The 24,841-nt window shown below is 33.3% G+C and overlaps 1 protein-coding gene across 1 annotated transcript in view; it reads left to right on the plus strand.

Annotated features, from left to right (window-relative positions):
- The first annotated feature begins 4,353 nt into the window (after positions 1-4,353).
- The window catches only part of LOC129797909 (semaphorin-5B), a 118,515-nt gene continuing 98,027 nt past the window's right edge, over positions 4,354-24,841 (plus strand). The window contains exon 1 of the mRNA XM_055840786.1: positions 4,354-5,499. The gene's annotated coding sequence lies outside the window, so the exon portion shown is untranslated. The remainder of the gene's footprint in view (positions 5,500-24,841) is intronic.

Here is a 24,841-nt window from a genome sequence, read left to right on the forward strand (position 1 = left end):
CCTCCATGATTATGATGATGTACTCAAACAACCGCATTATTCATCAAAATGCCCCACTATGTCTTTTATCATCTCAACTTCCTTTGCCATCCAAGCTATGCGACAATCATGCACTTTTATTTTATGCTACACTTTTCGCTCAATATAATGAAACTCTATCCCATAACATTGAATACCTTTTAATATTACTTTCGTTTAGTTGAAAAATACACTGGTTCTGTCTAGAAGTTTCGTGTATTGAAATAGTTTGTTTTACACTTGTTGTAGCATACGCTAATTTTATAACAGAATCATAGGTCATCGTAGTGCAAATTTCTGGTCCATCTAGAATCAATCCATATTTTTATTAAGTTACGCCTTTATTTACGCCTACATACACCTGTCTACCACTCAAACTTTACTGTAATTCTTTTCTGTAATGGTCAATGGACGTGAACAGCCTGATCTAGTATCATCATTAATGTTTTTGAAATATTAATTTTCCGGCTTTCGGATTTGGAACTGTAACATAGAATGTGTATTACTTTTTCCAATTTCTCTCCAAAACCTCTGTAAGTTGAGGTAATGTGTAAACTCAACTTTTCAAGATATACCAATTAAGCCCAGTATCCTGCGTATCACTCCATCATTCTGAGGAGTTAGTAATATAAACTTGCAGATCCAAATTCAAGATCGGTAATGGAGGCCAGTAGATGAATTCTGTAGATGTACGACAATGTCATATGACAACTTCAAAAATATTTATATTGTAGATTCGGAAAAATTAACCGAAAATCAGACCTATATCGGTTAATAAACCATTCAATGGTCACTGAGCTTTAATAATGCCTGCTTCAAAATTTACCACGAAATTTTGTCACATGACATTGTCATATCGTTACAGAATTCCCCTACGGGCATTAAAAGACTCACATGAGCCTAAATACTCCCTACTTTTATTTCTTCATTTAAAGACTATTTTTTCTAAAAGAGTAAAAAGTTCATGATCAAAACACTCGTCTTAAAATCTGTTTATTATGAGACATAGGTTCGTCTCGGAGTCATCTATAAATGACAAGTAAACTTTTACCAAGTAGGGTCAGAGAAATACATACTCAACAGATGATACTTGTTGGCAGTTTCGTCAAAGTTTTGAAATTTATATAATATTTAATAAATTGCAAAAAATATGACGTGTTTTCAATAATCTGCTTTTTCATATAAGGATAGGGTTTCAAATTTCATATCCTCAATGGTACAGAAAGGGTCCCAATAGGTCATAACTATAGATGTTCCTTTAACATTAGTTCTTTTTTTCACTTATTTTTTGATTATTTATTGATTTATTTTTTTTTTAATTCTACAAAAGTCAAACTCTCTACTGGCCGTTATATTACTCAATCAATCATTGAGACAATTGAAGGAATATCATAATAGTAATATAAAAAGGCTTTAAGGGTTTAAAGGCAAATTTACTGTTTATCCACTACAAGGTATACGAGCTAAAAAAAGAAGGAATTAAGATTTTTAATTGACTAATTCGGAGTTTGATAGCACGCGGGATGTATTTTAATGGGAGTCCCATAAACATATCGAGACCCTCGAACAGATGTATTTCTTATGACTAAACCAGCTTGTATGTCCGTCGATAAGGAGGATAAGTTAGTCAGGATCGGCCGAATGTGGTTACTTTATAAAATATCGATCCCAATTACATACTCTCTGTCCTGAAATAAGTCGTACATTCTTTTATATAAAATTACTAGCAAACGTACGACTTATTTCGGGACAGAGGGAGTATTATTTTTTTTTTGATTTTTCGGCTGAATGTATTATCAGGATAAAGCAATTGTGAAATGGGCTGCCTATCTTTAGTTAGGTCAGCAACTGTGCTAATTGCATTTGCTTTGTGTCTGCATTCGTTCCAAACGACACACAATGAAGTGAAGAAGCGTATTTTATAACGAATGCAGATACAAAGCAAATGCAGTTAACACAATTGCTGATCCAACTTGAAGTTGGATCAGTACACCTCCAAGTTGAACTTTGACCATGAGTAATTTAAGATGGCGATTTTCCAGTGATAGGTGTCGAAGGTAGAAATGTTTAGCAAAACTACTTACATAAAACATTTCCAAAAATGAATGAAATCGCCAGGGCCAATTTTTTGGAAAGTCTAAAAAACATGTTTTAAGAGGGGATACAAGGGGTGGGGGGTAATTTGGGTAAGTTAGTTCGATAGAGAAAGTTGATTTGTAGGGGGTCACCGAAAACCAGAACTCAATATCTCTTACCATTCGCCAGCCAGTATGGAGACAAGTCGAAAAAAACCGATTGTGGAAACTGCTGTCTCATGGAGTTCGAGCAGTTAAAATGTTCTTAGAATCTTCTTATTTGTTTGTAAAGTTTTGTCAGAGAAACACAGAGAAACAAACATTGTTTGTGAAAAAGTACAAATTTCCACGAACGTTTTAGTACAACCCCCTGGCAAGTTGGCCTTTTTATATGGAGCTATTTGAAGCCAATTCCTAAATTGATCTCGGACTCAGCTCACAGTGCTCCGAGGAAAAAAATTATTTAAACAAAAAATTAGTATAATTATCCCTCCATAGGGAAAGGTATCTTATAATACGGAAAAACTTCTGACTTTTTAGATATTTAGAGTAACGGTAGCGAGTGCAAAAAAATTCTCATATAAATTTAAATCGAAATATGAGAAAGTGGCTTCAAATTTCAAGCAACTTGCCAGGGGGTGTTTTAGTTAGTTCTACAATTTACAAATTCTTAAATGTTCGTAAAGACATAACAAAATGTTTGTAAAATTTTTCCATTTATTCGTAAAGTTTTGTCAGACAAAATAAAAATGTAAGAACAATGTTTGTAAAAGAGCAGAAAATGATCGTCTTGTGATCATGTTACGAATAATATTTGTGAAAATAAACAAACTTTTACGAACTTTTTAGTGGATTATATGACTAATGTACATTTCGTATGTTCTTAGTAGGAATGCACAAACACTTAGGGTGAATGGAACGTCTATTGACACTTTAAGAACTCGTGTCAGCACCTATTGACACCCTACTCTGTACCATTTGGGATATGAAATTCGAACATCTCTGTTTCTAGTAAAAGGTATATTACTGAAAAAACGTTATATTACTTATATTTTACTAGATACATTAAATAATTTTCAACATTTTGACAAAAGTGTCAATAGGGGTTCCCTGTCGAACAGATGTTCCTCCGACCCTACGAACAATTTGACAAAATATTTTTTTCTGTCTATTGGAAAATATTAACAAATCTTATTACAGCCTACAAACAATTAGACCTACAACTTATTCTCATTTCTGAAAAAAAAAATCCTTGAAGCCAAGCGTTGACGTTTTCGGGCTTGATCTTTTTGGGCATTCTTTTCTTAAAGATATCGTGAGAAACAAAGCTGTGAATTAGAAACAGAATTTTTATAAAATGTTACTTGAACAATACCAAATTCAGATGATAGTCTTTAGCATTTGGTTGGAGGAGAATGTTGTTGATGTTTTCGTGAAACTATTGGAATGATATGAAACATCTGGATCAAACCTAAATGTTTAGTACTTGGCACTGTTCCATTTTAGCCGTATCATGGTCAAACGGGACGACGTATTGTGTCAATTATTATGTTTGTAATTTTCAATACAGTGGCTGTCTTTCTTTTTGTCATAAAATGAATAGTCCATAAAAGAAAGGTTTCATATGTTATGTTAGTGCTTCTGAGTAAGTAGAAATTGCCAGGCTAATTATATCTTCTTTGGATAATGATGAACATCCACTTTGACAAATGAGCTGTCTCTCGGGCTGTAAAATCTCTGCATAAACACACCTTTGTGCACAATTTCATGTAGAGAAGATAGTCATTCTGTATGGCAATTCGCTCAACTTGAAGTCTCTCTTCCAGTCTCGGTTTTATAAGAAAACTATTGGAGTGCCGGATGCCTCAACATCTCCCTATAAACATATGAGTGTGCTTTCGATTAAGCTCAGACCTACGTTCTTTCTCTCTCGTTTACCATGAACAACATTGAACATTATAAACACAAAACATAACCCACACAGTACCACGAGATGCCGGCTGAAATCGTGATTTCCAACTACGCGCCATACTATTCAATTCTCTTGGCCTATGTAACAAAAAGCCAAGCTTCTATATACGGCTTAATGCTTGTACCCAGCATTCATGTGTTTGGCTTTAGTGTTGTCTTCGATGGTGAACGTGTGACGATATTCAAAAGAAATAGCCCAACACAAACGAAAACACATGTGGAGAAAAACTGGAAACGAACTCTCCACCAAGTTTTGAGGTTCAAGCCTCAGTTCCTTGGACAGTTTGCCATTGGTTGCGAAGCATTACAAACGGTTGGACGTGCTTTTGCTGCGTCTGCGCGGATCGCTCAATTTTTAAGCATTTTTTTGAGAAATCTTTTATTCAAATGCCTTTTCGGCAAGTTTAAACCAAGAAAACACATTCATTTTGGTCATTTCAATTTCCTTTGGTGAATGGCGTTATTCGATGGTCAATTGAATTGCTAAGAAAGTGTGAATGAGTGTCTCAATCTCTGGAAGTTGATTTTTGGCGCGCAAAACGTTTTTTTTTTCCTCAAAACACTTCGTATCATTCTGTTAAAGAGCCTTATACCCCATTGACTCCGAACCAGATGATGTCGTCAAATATCTCAAGTGTGTTTACATTATCTCAGATAGGCTGAAATTTATGTTGCGGATAATTTAAAATAATCGCAGTTTTTTCTCCATATTTTTTGTTCTCACGACAAACAAAAAAGCATTGACCTTTCAACTGCACAACAATAAATTAATTACAAAAGTGTGCATAAAGAGAGAAATTTAAAAATATCTTAAAGGCATTTAATCAGTTAATTGTGAGAAAGATTGAGACGTTGTATTCGTGACATAAATCGTTGGTTTCCTATTTATCTCGCCCCATGCAAATAAATGCTTGCGGGGTGACCTTTAAACTTGAGTTTGTTTTGACTGAAAGTGAATAAATACTATTGGATATTTTTTTGTGCTTCAGCTTCAGTGTGTTCACGCAGAGGATTAAGAAAGGTGTACAAGACACTCTAATCCCCGACATATAAATGGACGAATAAAAAATAGTCATTTTCTATTTCTTCAAATGACCAACAAAGGCCAATCAAAATTTCTTTGAGAAAGCTCTATGAACAATATTTTTTTGCCGCATTATCCCATATAATTTGTTTTGTGTTACTCTGAACACATTGGTTTTCAACATAGTTCCATCAATTTTGAGTTTTGAATACAGTGAAAATTGTTCATGGTGAATATTGCCCAATTCATCCAATCTAACGTACAATTGTTGCATAAAGTTGAATGATTGTGTGAATTGTGATTATGTACATGTGACAAAGAGGAATAACTGTACAATCATTGGACTGAAAATCTTAATGCTATATGACATATGCATTGGTTCATGGATTAGCAGCAGAGTGATAATATCAGGTGAGTCTTCTATCTCACAACAATCTCCTTTGGATGAGAGCAAATTGATGCCAATCCTGAGAGTAGTTTATGGATGAAGAATGTAGCAGTTGAGGTTTAATTGTAACCATTGGTTGAGCCGTAAATTTTCCACACCACATTCTATATCCATTCATCTAGTCTTGTGTTATATGTAATTGTTGACCTTTCAACCTTAGACATGTAATTTTCATTCTGAATGATTCTCCGACACAAATTTATTTCCATCTTCATGCCCTAAGCTCATGGGCTTTGGGCAGGAAATTGAGGCTCTTACATTATGAGAAAGTATTCTTGTTCAAGTGGAATTCACCGACAGAAAAGCAAACATTTTTGTTATTATCAGAAAATGATAAGTTTTTTTTTCTGAGATAGACCAAGGTAAATAAAACCTTATCGGAGTACCGTAGAATATTATTTAATTCTTATAAAACATTGGGTAAAGATAGTCTCAAATCTAGTTCTATATTTAATCAATTTGATACGATAAGTTGTTGCTGTTTACAAGTAGGCAAAGAGCTTTCGTACAATGCTAAAGACGGTAGAGACAATTTTTATTTTGAAAGTTGCACAGTTTTTCAGTAAAAGTTTAAAGTGGTTAAGACTAACCCCACAATTCTTAGATAAAGATTTAACCTAAAGCTTTAACACTAAAGATTTGACATTCCGAATTATAGGAATTTCTGTTAAAATAGTCTTTAAGGTCCATTAAATAAATTTGAGATGTCAAGGTCCTCTCGACAAGCTTTTAAATTAAAGGCGATTTATAGACGTTTGACATCTTTAAGTCTGTAAAACTTTAGCGTAGAATTCGAAATTAAAAGCCTTAGAAACTCAAAAAAAAATTGTCACTTGAAAATTAAAGATTTTTTTCATAGAATTCGGATCGGCCTTCAAAGTGCGATTTAAAGATTTAAGACTTGAAGATATATCTCAGAATTTTGGGGGTAAGTCTCATTTGTTTCCGAACTACGAAATGGTTACTACGAAATTCTATTACTGAAATTGAAACAAGTTTGATTTCCGTTTTTTCGTTTTACCCAATTTGTTGAAAAAATATTGTAGAAAAATTATCGCAATGTACATTCAAATTTTAAGACGAATCACATTAATTCTTTAATGAATTAAATTAAATTAAAAAGCCTATTAAAAAAACCTTTTAAATCACTTTTCATCATCATCGTTTTCAACCGCTTATCCCTAATGGGGTCGCGGATCCGTTACATCAAGGTTAACCGCCCACGCTTGTCGATCCTCCGCCACTTCAGGAAGATGTTCGGGTTCGATCCCAAAGCGCTCCAAGGCAAGATCCTGAATTTGATTCAGTCATCTTGTCCTAGCTCTGCCTCGAGGTCGAAGTCTCCTCACAATGGCTAGCACAGCTTTTCTAAATCAATTTTCTTTGGCCGAGTTTGAATTTTTGTTACTACAAAAATTAATCAAATTTCTGCAATTTTAGTTGTTAAGAACGTAAATACACTTTTGAATGAATAACAGCAGGTCCTTTAATAAGCTCGTAGTTTGAGTAGAAAAAAAAAATATTTTTGGTAAAATTCGGTTTTATTTATCAAGAGTAGGGTGGTAAAAGTCGATATTCGTTTTTCAACGAATATCCAATTTCTGTATCCTGTTCAAAAATGAGTCTTTCGAAGACTGTCCAAAATAGTTCTGATTTCAATTCGTAAAATTGCTAATCAGCTAACCATTTCTTCTGGTAAGACTCCCTTGTGTTTTAGTCTTCCAAGTAAAGAAGCTGAAGGACCAGTTCATAGACCCAATCTAATTTTGCTTTATTTTTGGTTTTCCGGTTTTAGTCCAAATTAAGCAAACGCGTCAGCTACTGCACTAAGAGCTTTTTCATACCCAAACTATCACGTAGATGGTTGTACAAATGGTTACATGATATCCTTATGATCTTAGCTAACTCCTTCAGTTTCACTTTGGGATCATTTAATACAAAATCGTTGATTTTTTTACGCTTTTTTTAAATTTTGATAAATTTTGGACAACCAGATCACTCAGTACTGTTTTTATAACTTAACTTTATTATTATTATTATTATTTATTTCAATCAATACCAATAGGATCCGCCCCTCTTACATGGTTTGAAAAAGAAAGAAAATCAGAAAATAATAACAGAGAAGAAAGAAAGAAAAAAGAGAAACGAACATTTTGTTTGTAATGGAACACTTAAATCCCGAAAACCAAATCTTAATCATCCTAATTTGTAATCCTTTGTAACATCTTATTGTATCTATTTCTCTACTTATCTTATGCATGCAAAAAACAAAAACAATACATTTTTTGATATAGTCCCAAATTGTTGTACTCCAACAGGGGCATGAACTTTATAATAAATATATAAAAAAAAAATTAATTATAAAGGGTCTTGTTGATCTAGCTTTAATTTGGTTAGAGTTATCGTTTTCTTACGCAAATAGTAGTGTTTAATCAGAAACGAAATTCAGAATTTTCCATTTTGAAAAGCGCACTTAGGTAGGTTACTTATAACAGCTGTAACAGGAGAACCAATGGTCCGATTGCTGTCATATTTTGAGACACATCAAAATACATTCGAGATACATTCAAAATTTTTTGATAATGGTACCATCCTGGACTTTCAGATGACCACTAGCGAATCGTCCCTTAATGGTACCAGTTTTGCTTGAAAAAGAAAATAAATATCGTAATTACTTAATTAACTTTTTTTTTAATACAAAAAAATCTAAGTGGAGTAATTTTTGTTGAAATATTGTTGTCCTACTTAAATCTTCCATCCAAAGGATTTTGTCAAAAATTAAACAAGAAAAATCAGCTGAAAGTTATTAATTTTGCATAGAGATCAATCTGGATTAATATTTATATCTTCTTATTTTGAATTTATATATTTAATATCTAAGACCATTTTATTGATTTAAGTATTTTACCGTCTAAATTTTTCTTTTTACGACTGCAAATTTCTTTTTGATTCTTAATTAAAAATTTTAATTTTTTAAAGTTTTAAAAACGACTTATTGAATGTTTCACTGACAAATTTATTAAAATACATTTATTGGACGTTTGATCTTGTATAAGTTTCGATCAGTTAAGTCTTCAGGAAAAGATAATTCCATCGAACTGCCCCAAACAACCCTGATAATTAAAATTCAAAAAGGTAAAGTCTCGTATTTCTAGAAAGAGCTAAAAAGAATAGAGAGCCTTAACACATCATAATCTTGCTGTGCAACTCTCTTGACTCTACTCATAAATGCATATAATTTCTCCTAAAAACATTCAATTTAGTGTTCCCATAATCTCAACGTTGCGAGTTTCATCAGATAGTGTGGTCTGAGACTTTGAGGCTCAAGACAAACAAAAAACCTGATAAAAAACACGTTACATAAGGAGGTAGATTAGGCTCTAATTTATGTTTGAAATCATTAACCTATTTTCAAAAGTTTGAAAATTGGATTTCGAATTAGTGGTAGTTAATCTAGCCGGGCATTTATGATTTTGAGCATTATTTTAATTTTATGTGTTTGTCGATTTATCTCCCAATCAATCATCGAAGGCTAATCACAATGGCTGTATGTGAGAATATAATTTGCAGAAGCACAAGAATCGATGGTAGAGAGAAATATGTGGTATTTCTAGCATAAATGCTCAATTAACTCATATTAATCGCGACACACTTGAGGATATTTATTATTGCATAATGGAAAAACGTGAAAATATCTCACCATGCAGAAGTTTTAAATTGATGCTATTTGAAATATGAAAATAATAAATGGGACCATTTATCTTTATGTACACATATAAGAACAACTATTTTAGTGGTAGATTGTGTTGGGAAAATAGTTTTCTCCAACACATCATCGAGTCAATTAATGTCCTGATAAACTTGTTGAAGCATAATTTTCTTTCTGAAAATTTCAAATTGTCCTCTAGACTTTAAATTTGATCCATTTTCGCAATATATGGAAATTATACTTTTTTGTGGAAAAAAGTGACATTTTCTCACAAATTATTTCAGTGGTATTTAATGAGACGTATAATTAAAATGGATATGAGTAATAATGCGATTTTAATACCATACACAAACTCATTCACGCCAAATCTTATAGCCGCTTAGCTATGTAAATTTTTGTTTTTTGGATATTAAATAGGAAAAAAAATCAAACACAGTCAGTAAGAAATTCATACCAAAGTCTTTAGTTTTAGCGCAGAGTTAAGATGAATAGCTAATATGAATATTTATTTAATTTTGCATATGAAAGGATGTTTTGTGGCAGTATTTTTACATACATGTTTTTCTATGCTGCAAAAATGGCTAATTTATAGCAGAGGAGCACAATAAATATTTGTAATTAATTCATTCGACAGACAACAGCAAATATGATGCAAAGTGCCTCTTGAGACAATTACAAAAAACAAGTTTTATCGTCTTGAGTGTAAGAAATAATTTCAATAGCAATTCTTGTAGCATAATTCTTTTTATGTTTCCAGTGCGAATTCAACAGAGACATAATTATTGTCTTCCGATGCATTTAAATTGTACGCCTTCGTACATAAATTTTCCCTTAAGACCGGTGCGTATACAGCATTTGTACCTCTATGTCAAAGAACAAGCGTCAGACACCTGTATCAGTCATTGGTCTCTTAGAACAGAATGATGTATTAAAGTGTTTTAAGTGACATTGCGCCTTTGAAGTTCGAGGTCACTGTAGCCTTCATTTCCTGACTAGAGCCGTGCCAGTAGATGCTGAAATTACGTAAATTGAATATGCAATGAATATGTGCATATGCTGTTACCAGGCATTCGAGCTGTCTTGCATTGAGTGAAAGGGTTTAAATTCTCACACAGTTAAATACCCACTTTATCATATGCCTCATGATTTATCGTTAAATTTCAGCAGATATGTAAGCATCACTTCTTCGGTGAATTATCAATTTTTCACTTGGCATCATTGTATGCATAAAGGGAAGGAGAATTTCATGAGAGAGCTCCAGGTACACTCAGAAAGAATTGATGACGGAAAGTTTCCGTTTTTGTGGTTATAGAAAATAATAGTTTCTCCTGATGCATTGTTTGATTGTTTAAATATAATCACAATTTATTGCTTTAATACAAAGTTGCAATTTTGCAACAATTTTGCACAGAAGAGCCTTATGCTGTCTCACTTACCATTCGTCCATCTTGAGACCAAACAGTAGGAGACAGCACATTAAGGTCTATTGAATTTAAGATCGTAAACATGGTATGACTATTATCTCTGTAAACCGCTTGAATTGATAGTCTAAGCTGATGGCCACCATAGCTCCTTTCTAGCAGTTTTTCAAGATCAAAAGTTTAATCATCTACTAAAAACTTATTTCTCTATCTATTGGCAGAAGTTTAGATTTACTTGAAAGGTCTTGAAATCCCAAACCAGTTTTATTTGATTCCATCTGATAAAAGGAATATGTATCTAAAAGTTTAAGAAAAATTTATAACATGTAAAAAGTTAGTCAAAAGAATATGCTTTCCCAATCTTCACAAAACCTTGTTATTTCGGATTACACAGGGTAGAACATCCTTTTGAACAAGTTTTAAACAGATTTTTTTTGGTCGCCCATTAGGTAAAACCGAAGGCAGCCAAAATCCTGAAAGCCAAAATCCCGAATGTTCAAAATCCTGAAAGGGATGAAATTATATGAAGGATAATGTGTAGAATAATTTCCCAAGCACAGAAAATTTCCCTCTGTCTCCAATAAGTGCGAGTGCAAGTGCAGGAGTAGCTATGACACTTTTAAGAATTCGGGAATTTGGCTTTCGGGATTTTGGCCCCTTTAAGATTTTGGCCCCTTTGGTATTATGGCCCCTTTGGGATTTTGGCCCCTTTAAGATTTTGGCCCTTTTGGGATTTTGGCCCCTTTAAGATTTTGGCCCCTTTGGTATTTTGGCTTTCGGGATTTTGGCCCCTTTAAGGTTTTGGCCCCTTTGGGATTATGGCCCCTTTGGGATTTTGGCTTTCGGGATTTTGGACCCTTTGGGATTATGGCCCCTTTGGGATTTTGGCCCCTTTAAGATTTTGGCCCCTTTGGGATTATGGCCCTTTTTGATTTTGGCTTTCGGGATTTTGGCTTTCGGAATTTTGGCCCCTTTAAGATTTTGGCCCCTTTGGGATTTTGGCTTTCGGGATTTTGGCGTTCGGGATTTTGACCGGGATCCGATAAAACATTTATCTAAAGTGGCAAACTTTTGCTTTAACTGCAATGAACATATCCGGAAATATCGTATTGCTTGTTCTATTTCATTAAACTGATAGGTTCAGTTGAAGTGATTAGGCGAAGTGATTAAGGATTTAGATTTAGATCATTTTTCATGAGTTTAATTATTTTACGATGTGATTTCCACTTGTCCAATTTTTACTGCTCGAACTCCACATGGCGACCAGTATATGTATATAGCAATCCCTCGATTTTGAGTTATTACGTATCTCGACTCCTAATCCCCTATAGAATCTATATTTTCTAAGAATTTTGGAGTTCTGAAGTTTCGAATTTTTTGATGTCACGCTGTATGTTTGTCTGTTCGTCCGGTTGGCGCCAGCTCTAGAGGCCAAACGATTGGAGATAGAGACTTAGGACCTTCAGGGGATCCCCTCCTGCATATGTCGACCTCGGAATTAAGATGCATTTCATCTTCTTAAAACATTAATTGCAAAGCAGGAAATAGACGGAGACACTGAACCTTTCTTGATTTTCACAATTTTATTCTCTACGACATTTCGAGGATGGATGTCCTTTTCATCAGGTATCGAATATGGCAGGGAAATTCTGTGTCAGTCAGTCGAATGGTGAACATCACGGATCAAGTTGTGATCAAAGTCCAAGTGCAGTGTATCAACTCCCACATGTACGTGATTTTCCCTGCCATATTCGATACCTGATGAAGAGGACATCCATCCTCGAAACGTCGTAGAGAATAAAATTGTGAAAATCAAGAATGGTTTAGTGTCTCCGTCTATTTCCTGCTACATTCTGTCGAACCGAAATTCTTCTGAAACACGAATTGCAAAATTAATAATGGCCTATACGACCAGTGATTCTGGATTTTCCGTCGTCTTACCTGCTGAAATCGGTTGTGAAGTCGGCGGCAGCTGAACATAGTTTAAGACGAAATAAAATTTATCTATCTATCTAGGTAGCATTCAAGTCACGAGTTCTCGCATTGCGCAAAGCCCGGACGCTTTGGCACCCGTTTCTTATGAAATGCTCATTGGGCAAAGCGTTAGGTATTGCAACTCATTAGCTCTCACATTGATTCTTAATCGATCAACGTAAAAAGAAAATTTCAAAACCATTTAGAACCTCCATTTTAGCAACTCACACCGGTGATTCTCTGCCACTTTAGGTGTTTTGGTTCCTCACATTTCTATATACAGTAGAGCCTCGCTATAGGCCATACCTAGTTCCAAATTTGACACTTGGGTCGCACTATAGTCCATGTCATTTTTTTTAAATTATCAATGACTTTTAGTATTGAAATTGCTCGACGGCTTCCACTTTCTTTGCGATTGTGGTACTTGTCCTCGCTCTCTTCATTATGGATTACAATTATCACAACTAATCAATAAAGTATTAAAAGTAAATATTAAAATAATTATGACAATATTGCATGTCGTGTACTAAAAAACATAACCTAACTTAAAATCAGTGTTTTGAAATCAACGGTCGATTAATTGTGAACCATAGCGCGATGGACTATCGCGGGGTTCTACTGTAAAATTTCCTGCACACTCCAAGAGCAGCATTTCCTGCTTTGCGGATTCCCTGGCCGGATTAGTTAAAGTTTTCCGTAATTATTCCCTTGATTAAAAACAATGAAAAATTAATCAAATATTAGATACTTGGGACCTTTTTCTACTATTTTTCCATGATTAAACTCAAACTTGCGTGTAAATTTTCTCTACTTTACTTTGTTAATTCTAATTATGGTTGGGTTTAGTACAGATTTATGCAGTGTTTAATTTTCTAGGTATTTTAGAACACATGAGATGTACTACTTCCATAATGTTCCATATTAAATTCATGTATAGTACCTACTCATTTTCTGCTGAGTGTTACATTAAGTTAAATTGAAGTTATTGAATTTCACCTCAAAATGCACCATGAGAAATCAATGGATGCTATATAAGATAATCATTAAAAAAGACACAGGAGATTTCTTATACCGCACATGTATGATTCCTACACAACGGAATATTATATCGTGGCTGCAGAATTGACAATATAAAAAGCTATAAATATGATCACAACTCATTTCAAGAGACAGATTGTTGAGGTATTGGTTAATAAAATTCATACTCCTTACTCAATACCGGAGAGGCAATTATGCATGGGATGTCCACCATATGCCATAATGGAGAAAAGCTCAAATTGATTCATTTATTCGACAAAAATTTTCTCCATTTCGATAATACGTTAAAATTAATTTTGTCGCAGCTCCATCATTGGTGGTCACAATCTTCAGTTCATCTCCCTCTCCCTCTGCCATTAATCATGTGTCCATGTTATTAATTGTTGATGGTATTCACAGTTGTCAGACTACAAACCTCTAATTACCGTCAACAATCCTCTTTTCCTACTTCTTTCGCCTTTCCTCGCTATCCATGCAAGGCTTTTTTTTCAGACCTCCTCTTTATTCACAAATTGAGATCACAGTTTAATTACACTGATTGATGCCCTCCTCCAGATAAACTTATACTTTTTTTTTATTTTTTTTTTCTCGCACCATCTTTCTCAATATTACAAAGATTGTCCTCATTATTCTTATTCAAAATGCCTCCAAAAGACTTTTTATTCAACACTCAATGACACGAATATCTCTTCAATTCCACACCAAAAGTCAACTATAACATTGAAATGAAAGGAACAAACATTTCTTGCTACATACAATATATATGTAGTGAAAATGTATATTTTTATTGTAAACCACTTGTGATGTTTTTAACATAATTCCTTAGGATGACATCTCAATTGAATGGGAAGTGGGCGACTTGGAACAAGATCAATCACAGAATTTCTGTCTATTTTCCTTATATTTTCTTTTCTTTTTTGCCCTTTTGACTCTCTATCTCTCTCAAATGTAAAAGAAATATTCATCATCAGATTGAGACCATGTTCCAATTCATTTTTTCAATGGAAACACCAAGTTTTTCTAATTAATCACAAATATTATACAAATCTCCTTTTCCCTTGAGTTGCTATGAGGAATGTTGTTGTATCAATTAGTGTCAGAATATTTCAGATTATGTAGAGCTTGATGTCCAATGAGATGCAAATTAAAATTGATAATAATTCTCTGGTCCAAAATACCAACATGTGCATCATCTGTGGGGAATTCTCCATGAGATTATTTTTGGGTCCAATCTCTTGGGAGGAGTCGTATTAAAAATAACGTTTTTGCAGCATCGTGTGAGAGATTTATTTAAATTAGATTATGGCTTTTTAGCAAAAATACACCCATGGCACAGTCCCGGTACTCTCATGTTACATTTTATGCATCACTCAAGATAGTAAGTGAAATTTTGCGATAAGACCGCGTTAAGCTTATGGTGGCGGTAGTTTTTTTTTTATTACCCTACCTGAATTGATGTTATTCATAGGTTAACACTTTCGAAAAATCTCAACAAAAAAAGAATACAGTTTTAGTTAGATATTTAATTGATTGCGATATTTTTTTCTTGTTAAATGAACATTTTAATTGAAGATTGAGCTTTGCTAAATTCAGGCACACAACAATTTAAGACTTCGCATCTGAACCTAAATTAAATGACGATTTTCCCACGTTGTTGAATTACTTTTTATTGTTGCTGATTTTTGCCTGAAGACTTGCGATTTCACTTAAATTTTCTCATGTGACGTTCTTGACAATGTGTCTTGGGATCCAGATTTACATTGAGTTCAAAATTAATGTTTTTTGTCATTCACCTGAAGAGAGGGAACTCCAGCAGAGATTTTACACACTCCTCAAACTATATATTTATGGGGTATTTTCGCTATAAGAACTTACCCGAGAGGGACAATTAAGCAATTATGTTGATGATGGGCTGCTCTCAAAATTGACCTTGATCGTGAGAATCTGATTTTCATTGAGAGAAATCAATGAACTCACTTTTATAGCCACTGAAATTGGCTTTTGAAAATAATATCAGGAAGAAGTTTTGGTGCGCTTTCTTAGACAAAGTTGTTCTCTCTTTTAGAAATTGAGTACATGATTGTAAATTTTCAAGCGTAATTGCCCGTAAAAGTTCCGTTTTGCAGATTTTCATGTCAGAGAAGAAGTTTTAGATGGTGAAATTGTCATAACATTTTACAATATGCCATGACACCCTATTAATTAAAACGTGCCTCATACTTTATCTCTAAGGCGGGTATTTATGTACCTAAAGATGTGAACGGGTTCAATAGTTTAGGGGGAGTCAAATGAGATTTCTCCACTCTTTATCCGGATGTAACAAAAGAAGCACATGAACTTAAGATTCTTAATTCTGTGGGGTTATCGGAGCTTTTACTTTATGGATCCACCTGAGTCATATGACTTCCGCGAGTCAGTGTCTAGTGTCCAGAGCGGTATCCACCATATAGCAGTAGATACGAAGCCCCATGCTGGGACTCACACCTGTTGATCCAAGCGTGTCGCGATTATGCAAGACATTCCACGCCGCTACAATTTCCTCCAAGTCTTTTTCCGTGACAAGGTCGAAAACGGAGTTCAAGGAAAGATTGCAATTGTGATGATTTTTTGCATCCCCTTCATAACTCTCTCAACACTTTTCTGGGTCACTTGCCGTAATTGACCAGCGTGAGAAGTCAAGACATGCAGAGATATGCATAAAATAAAAGAACTTAAACTTATATTTAAAGTCTCTTTTGTGACTCTGGGCAATATTCTTTCATTTCATTGATCAGGAACAGCCTCACAAAAAAAGTACTTGGGACGGAAGTGACTGATTAACCCCACATTTTATAACCGTCACAAAAAATCAACTAATTGGACAGATCACTTTCCAATAGCTTCTCATTGTATACTGGAGGAAGGAACTGTGAAGAAAGACTAACAATATTTAGTTTCATGTAGCTACCTTCTTTCCCAAATGAAAACTGATACAAATTAATTGGTCAGGTGTAGTGCAGAAAAATTCAGAAGCCATGCAACTTTTATGATATTCCGTAGGTATTGAATTTAACTTTTAAAAGTCACACGAACACTTCATGCAAGAAGAAACTATTAAAGGCAACATTAAGCATTTTATTAGGTGGTTTCATAAAGAATTGCCGGTTTTTTTCGCTAGAGGGAATTTAAAGCATTATAAACCTGGGTTGTAGGGCGCACAAATGATGCTGTAGCTGCCAATATGGTACAAAATTTTGAGATGTGATGAAATTTGCAAAATGACGCCTTACTTTAACCTCTCACATACACTACAAAATTTTAATGTTATTCATACACTGCACTGTGAGAAATCCGAAAAAGTTAAAATAACATTCCGGAAATGTTGATTTTACCCTGCATTATTGATCCGAAATCGGTGTAAATATTACCCTTTTTAGCTTTATTATGGGTTAAATTTACCCTTCCTTCATGTTGATTTTACCCTTAAAAAGTGTAAAATTAACATTAAAAAATGTTGATTTTATTTTTACAACCAAAAAGTGTTAAAGTTATGACGAAAAAAAGTTAATCGCAGCCTCTTTTTTTTCTTAGTGTAAGAAAAAAAAGAGGGTGCGATTAACATTTTTTCCTAATAACTTTAACACTTTTTAGGTGTAAAAATATATCAACATTTTTTAGTGTTAATTTTACACCTTTTTAAGGGTAAAATTAGCATGAAAAGGCTAACTTTAACCCCTAGTACCTCTAAACAGGGTAATATTTACACCGATTTTGGATCAATACTTCAGGGTAAAATTAACGTTTCCGGAATGTTATTTTAACTTTTTCGGATTTCTCTCTTAGTGTATTAATTGTCCGAAAGTCTAAATGTGTGATTTGCGACTTTAAACCATTTATCATTTAGAGCTTTGTTCTATTTATTGATAAAAGGGTGGAGTTGACTTGCAAAAATAGGTTTAAATTTATCGAAAACTTAGAATATGTTTAACATTAAAAATTAATGTGAAAATCACATTATTTTTCACATATTAATGCTCTAAAACAATTTAAACCAATTTTTGCGGGAAAAGTCTACTTTTTTTTACTAATAAAGAGATCAAATTCTAGATATTAAAGCTGCCTACTACTACTAGGCAAATTATTGCAATAATGACATTTCAAAGTGACATTGAAATAAAACTTCAATATTGAAGCGAATATTGAAACTAATATTTCAACATTCGCCTACATTTCATTCTAGTCAGAGATTTAGTTCCTCTCAAACATCGAAAAACTCTTGGAATTAACATGTTTATTAACAGGAAAACATCTCAGAATATCATTCAAACAGGATCAGAAATTCTTCTGTATATCCTGTTCAGTTCTTCCCAGAAACCCATCTTTGTCAGGACTTCTCCTCTACTACCTCCAGAAAATCTCAGATCTTTTGGGATTTTGTTGTATCTTTTGTCAAGTACGCCCAGAATACTCATATTGTTCAGAGGATTTCTCCTGATTCCTCCAGAAAATCGCAGATCTTTCGGGATTTTCTTCTGTATTTTGTCAAGAACATCCAAAATACTCAAATTGGTCAGAAGATTTCTTCTGGTTTCTCCAGGAAATCATAGATCATCTGGGATCTATGGAACCAAGAGAAATCTTCTGATCAACTTGAGTATTCTGGACGTAATTGACAAAAGATATATAGGAAAATCCCAGAAGATCTGTAATTTCCTGGAGGAACCAGGAGAAATCTTCTGACCAACTGGGGTATTTTGGATGTTCTTGACAAAATACAGATGAAAACCCCAGAAGATCTATGATTTCCTAGTGGAATCAACAGAAATCTTCTGACCAACTTGAGTATTTGGGAACTGTGATTTCTGGAGGAAGCAGATGAGAAGTGCTAACCAAGTTCTTTGGAAGATTTGACAAAATGTACAGCGAAATTCCAAGAATCTGGGATTTTCTCGAGGAATCCTGAAGATCTATTCTGAGTTGGATGTTGATCTTGGATGTGTTTTCATTCATGAACAAGGAAATCCCAACAGTTTTATGATGTTCTGAACGAAGAAGATTCCTGACCACTAAAAAGTATTGAAGGAAATATCAAAACAATTTGATATTTAGAATTTCTTTGAAATTTCATTTCAATGTGACTTTGAAAATTTTTATTGGAATTATTTGGCCTAGTTTGTAGCCATTCAAAATAATTAAACAAAATATTGAAAAAAATGCACCATATTGAAACAAATATTGCAATAATTGCCTACACACTGGACAATTTTCTTCAATATTGAAACTTTTATGTCAATAAATTTTTGTAATGTGAAAGCAATCCTTCTCAATAATGGATATTGAAAAGAAATATTGCAATAAATTTTTGTCTAGTAGCCAGCTTAAGTTATTTAAAGACACAAATTACACATTTGGACGCTCAGAAATTTTAATTAATGCGAACCACATAAAAATTTTAATATAGAAGTGTTGTAATATTGTAAGATTAATGCACTGGATATACTTACGCAATTGTAAGTAAAATAATGATCTGACTAAATTCTCATCAGTTTCTCACTAACTTGGCTTAAGTTTCTTGGCTTAAATTGAGAGGCGGATTAGCCAGAAACTTATGGAAATATAAATTTTATTGAAATTCCAGAAATTTTATTGAAATTTCACACTCATTGGCCCAAGGGACTCTTGACATTCATTTTTCCACACGTTTTTACATAGAGGCACTGAAGACTAATGGCAAGTTTTTTCCTAAAGAGAATTGACTTATCAGTCTAATATATTTCGAAATTGTGCATTAAAAGTTATCTAAAAGTACATATTTTATAACGTTCGCCGAAATAATACAAGAACTACGAGCAAATTTATTTAAGTCACGATGCAATAATTGTTAAAATTTTTACAAGGAAAAGTGAAAAATAGCTTCACTTTTTTATTAAACTTCATGGGCCCCTGCATCGGCCATTAATGTTGCCTTACTTCCGAATTAAAACAGTAAGATTTATCATATGACATTGTCATATTATTACACTACTGGTGATCTTAGTGTTAGTGATTACAAATTTTCCAATGAAACTGCACATATTAGACATCAATAAAATTTGACCTTAATTTTAATAAATAAATTATTGAAAATCATATAAAAACCGGTAATTTATTATGGAACAACTTAGTATATATATGTGACCATTACTTGAGATTATTACCTTACTAAAAATTTCCACTTTTACTATCTCTCCTATTAATCAAAAGCACAACTATCTTGTTGAATGGCCGATGAAACTGTGTTAATCTTCAAGACAGATATCGGGCATGGCATTAATCTCTCTTGGGGTATGAGGAAGAGGCCTGCAAATGAATATTATTGTGTTTTCACATCAACAAGCCACACCGACAATTAAAACCATATCTTAAGGCTTCTTTTTGTCGGATTTAGTTCTCTTGTCGAAAAAAAATATATAACTTTTCACGATTTATGTTGTGAGTTGAATTATCTTGACTGCGTATGGTAGTAAAATTGATTGCATGCTGAGAGCAGAATTTCCTAATTAATGATATTGCACTCTTTAGAAAAGGGAATAAATCAGGCGTTTAACAAGGTTTTTATATACCCCCAAAAAAGCTGTTAATTAGTCAAAAGAGCGTCTAAATATCAAAAGAACCGAAAAAAAGTATTCATCATTAGCGATGAAACTGCTAAATGAATACGATGCACCCGCCAGATGAAAATTCAAATGAGCTATACGATAATCACTGGTGAGTGTTATTCAACTCGGCAGGTTTTTCATATTTCATAGATATGGAAAAAGGTACCTAAGGCTATAAATGTATCAACCAATCTACCTGATATGCTTTCGATGTATCAAGCTCTTCCTAAAGAAGCTGTATAGAGAGGAGGAATTATTAAAATTCCACTGTGACAAAGTATAGAGTATGCTGCAAAATACTTTTACCTCTTCATATGGCCATATTTATTCCTTTTTTTTTCATCAGCCACATGTTACCCAGGAAACACGCCATCCAAGTCGCGAGAATTGATAATAAAAAGCAATTAGTCTATGTTTGTTTATATATACTTGGTCTTAATTAACCTGTTTCTTTCATATCCCAGAATTCTCACATATCAATTAAGAAGATCCTCTCTCGTGCAGAATAAATGTGAAAACAGTTGTTCATTAATCGCCCCGAAATACATAGTACAGTGTCAGGATGGATATATTTTTTTGTTTTTTTTTTAATTTTCTCTTCAGTCCACTTGACGTGACTTTATGCATCATGCAAGAATAGAACTGAAATTCAAAAATGGAACCTTTTTTCTCACACCAGGCCAAAAAAAAAAACATTCGAAAAACTCTCTCAAATCACTAATTTCAAAAGTCGATTAGAGTTTGACTTTTTTGTGCATTTTAGAGGATCCATGGCACATAAATCACTCTGAAATCCTATATTGCTTTCTCTGTTCCCTCTTTCGTGTTTGGCATATCCATGTAACAACAATCTTTTAGAATTTCCAACCATTGTCCACATTTTTGCCAATGATGCACGACATGATGCTTCTTTTTTTTATACTAGCTGTCCTTTTAAAAGGTCCTCTTCAGTGACCCTCTTTTTTACGTGTTTTCTTCTTTTTTTTTTAAAGGCACGTCTTGAATCTCAAAAATTTGTCAAATGGCATTTCAAGAAGTTCCTAAGCGTGCATCAGAATTGATTGTAGGGTTTTAGTAGATCCATTAATGTCTCACTTCACGTAACATTCTTTTTGATAGTTCTAAAAGTGTTTATTCTTCCAAAAAATCACATATTTTGTTATATGTGAGAAATTTAAAATTTCACAAATTCGGCATGTCATACAATAAATCAATTTCCGGTTGAGGCATTCATATTAAATTTCAAGGCAATATTTTACAATTACAATGTATTTTTGAAGAGAATATATTTATCGATAAAATAATATCAGAGTCTGTCTAAATTACCATATCAATTATCTCAGAGACGTGATCATAAAAGCCCGCTAAAATTGAAGGCTAAAGAGACAATTTATTTTTGCTGATTTTTCGCTCACGTCCAACGAAAAAAAAAGTACATATGTGGAAGAGCAGTCAACAATGTTTGGAAGTTATCGAATAAAGTGCCTGTCAATTCATTTTTGCAACGTTGGTGTGAATAACCATATCATATATTGCATGATCTTGCCACAAAAGTGCATTTGAACGTAAACTGAAACGTAAGCATGTTTATAGATTTTCAGCAAAAAACAAAGAAAGAAAAGAACTGCCAGAGAGATTCTATCTATACATTGTTTCAAAAAAGGGTTTCACGTTCTTCCCGTAGCACCGATACGAGCCACCACATGCAGAGAGAACTTCGAACAGGCTTCCAAAAAACAGTTGCGAACCAAAGTATTGATGCAATATTTATATAATGTAAAATCTTTTTTTTTAATTCGATAAATTGCTAATTCAATCAGCATTATTTGCATGGACCACGTAATTTCTCCGAAGAATCAATGATCGGTTTCAAAAGTCAAAGACAATTCTTGGTAGAAATGGGGCACTTTTGAATTGGGGTACTTTTAAAATTGGACTTCTTTCTCCTATTTAAAAAAAAAAACGAGCCTTATCATGCTTATCATTATGTAATTTAGCCTCGCAAGTGGTTTCTCGAGTTAACCTTTTATGGACGAATGGAATACGGATGTCCCAAAAATAAAAACAATTTTTTGGACCATTTAGAGGACAAAACAAATTTCTAGTCAAAAAACTGTTTTTGTTTTTGGGAAACCGGTGTCCCACTCGTCCTTTAAGCGTTAAATTATATCACGGTAAGGTCCAATTCCATTTTAAAATAGAAGAAAAATTCCCAAATTTAAAGCTGCTCCAATTCAAAGGTGTTCTACTTTCCCTTATACGGGCTTCAGACCTAAGGCTTAACCATATGGCTTAACTTCTTTATATTCTTATCAATCATGATTTTTTTGCAAATTTTTGATTTGGAATTGGATATTAAGGGTAAATGATGCATTAGATTCTGAAAAAAATAATAAAATAGTTTATTATTAAGGATTTTGAGACCCTTGGGAACTGGGCTAACACTTTAGTCTGAAGACCGACTTATACTTGATATTGAATAAAACTATCTATCTATCTATAATAATACCGGTTAGAGCTTTGTATGTTTTAAAGCTCTAGCCAATCAGAAAAGCAATATGACTTAAATATTTCATGAAAATCTTATTTAAAAATGCTTTTGAATACTTTTCAAGTTTTCTAGGTCTAACCAATCGAATCAATCAGTGAACGGTGTTGGATTAAATTACTTTATAGATATAACTTACCCATAATCTGCATAACCAAAGATGGAACTAACCGTCCATACCGTACTCCGATAAATATTTTAGTATATTGTAAATCGATGTTTTTGTCGTAAGATATAATTTTCAAATTCACATCAAATTCAATTGAGTTCAATCTAATTTTGAGTAAGAGAAATTGGGATTACAAAACGTACGAAAAAGAAAGGTATGTGAATTTTGATTACACGAAATTTTCCTGACATAAAAATCGTTCCAGAGAATTTTTGGTTCTGGCATACCCTTTCTAGATAAGAGAAATTTCACAAAATCAAGATTCATATCCGTTTCTTATTCAAATGTTTTGCAAATGTTTATTTTGTTTTGCACTCCTGTTCCTCTTTTGAATGTCATAAAAAATTCAATTTAGTTCAAACCTATTTCAAGTTTAAAAGAGTGGCATAGACATGTGCAAAATATCTGAAAAAAATTAATATGAATTTTGATTCCAAAAAAATTTTCTTGATCTGAATGGTGTGCCGAAGCCATTAGCTTCTAAAATTGTTGCAGGTTAAAAGGAAAACTCTTTGATTTGCCTTTGTAGAACTAGTATTTAATTTATTAATGCTTTAATGGCTCTGGCACACCTTTTAGATTAGTAAAATTTGATTTCTCGCTATATGAATTTAAAATAATTAATAAATGCAGATTTATAATTGCGCAAAATTTTATATGTGTGAACTCTTTTTTTGAATGGAAGATAACTTTGAGATCTAAATTAAGTACTAGTGTGGAAGGAACGTCTATTGACACTTTAAGAACTCGTGTCAGCACCTATTGACATCCTACTCTGTACCATTTGGGATACGAAATTTGAACATCTCTGTTTATAGTAAATATATATTATATACATCTCTGTTTATAGTAAATAATTTTCAACATTTTGACAAAAGTGTCAATAGGGATTCCATGTCGAACAGACGTTCCTCCGACCCTAATCAAATTTGATTTTTTAAGTATCCGGCACACCTTTTAGATCGGGAAAATTTCATGAAATAAAAATTAACATCCTTTTCTTTCTCTAATGTTTTGCGTATATTTATCTTCCTTTCTCGTACTTAAAATTCGAGTTAAGTAAATTCAATTTGGTGTTATGTTTAAAAGAAGAAGAAGAGTCCGAAAGACTGGGATAGATAAATGCAAAATGCTTGAGAAAAAAGGGATGCGAATTTTGACTATTTGAAATTTTCTTGATCTAAAAGGTGTGCCGGAACCATTACAGACTAAATTTATTTTTTGTGGCTCTTACACACCTTTTAGATAAGCAAAATTTCATAAAGTAAAAATTCACATCCCTTTTTTTCTCAAAAGTTATGCATAGGTCTATCTTTCTTTTTCGTACTATTCTTCTTGTTTTGAATATCACACCAAATTAAATTTAGTTCAATCCAATTTTGTGATTGAAAAAATGTGATACACTTATGCAAGTCTTTTGAGAAAGAAATGGGCGTGAATTTTGATTTCATTAAATTTTAAAGATCAAAATGGTGAACCGGAGGCATTAGTGCTCATTCTTCAGTGCCTTTTAGCATATTTCTACTAAAAGTTTAATGTCAACAGAAAGAAAATATAGTTTTAAAAATTTAAAATTGAAGAGTATCATAAATTTTGTGTTGGTCTGTAACCTTATGTAATACGCATGGTCAGTTTAGTTTGTACATTTTGGTCCATAGTGTAAATTTAGAGTTTGGTGTCTCCGAGGAGGTGGTTAGCCACTTTATTTGGGTAGAAACAATGGGCAAAGTGGGAGAATCAAGTCTGTGGAAGTTAACTGGACGCATTATATTTAAATGCGACAGGATTCTCAGAAGACTTTATAGTATCTTTCTTTTTTTGCGTAGACT

The sequence above is a fragment of the Phlebotomus papatasi genome, chromosome 1 (assembly GCF_024763615.1).
Source record: "Phlebotomus papatasi isolate M1 chromosome 1, Ppap_2.1, whole genome shotgun sequence".
In the NCBI taxonomy this organism is placed as follows: Eukaryota; Metazoa; Arthropoda; class Insecta; order Diptera; family Psychodidae; genus Phlebotomus; species Phlebotomus papatasi.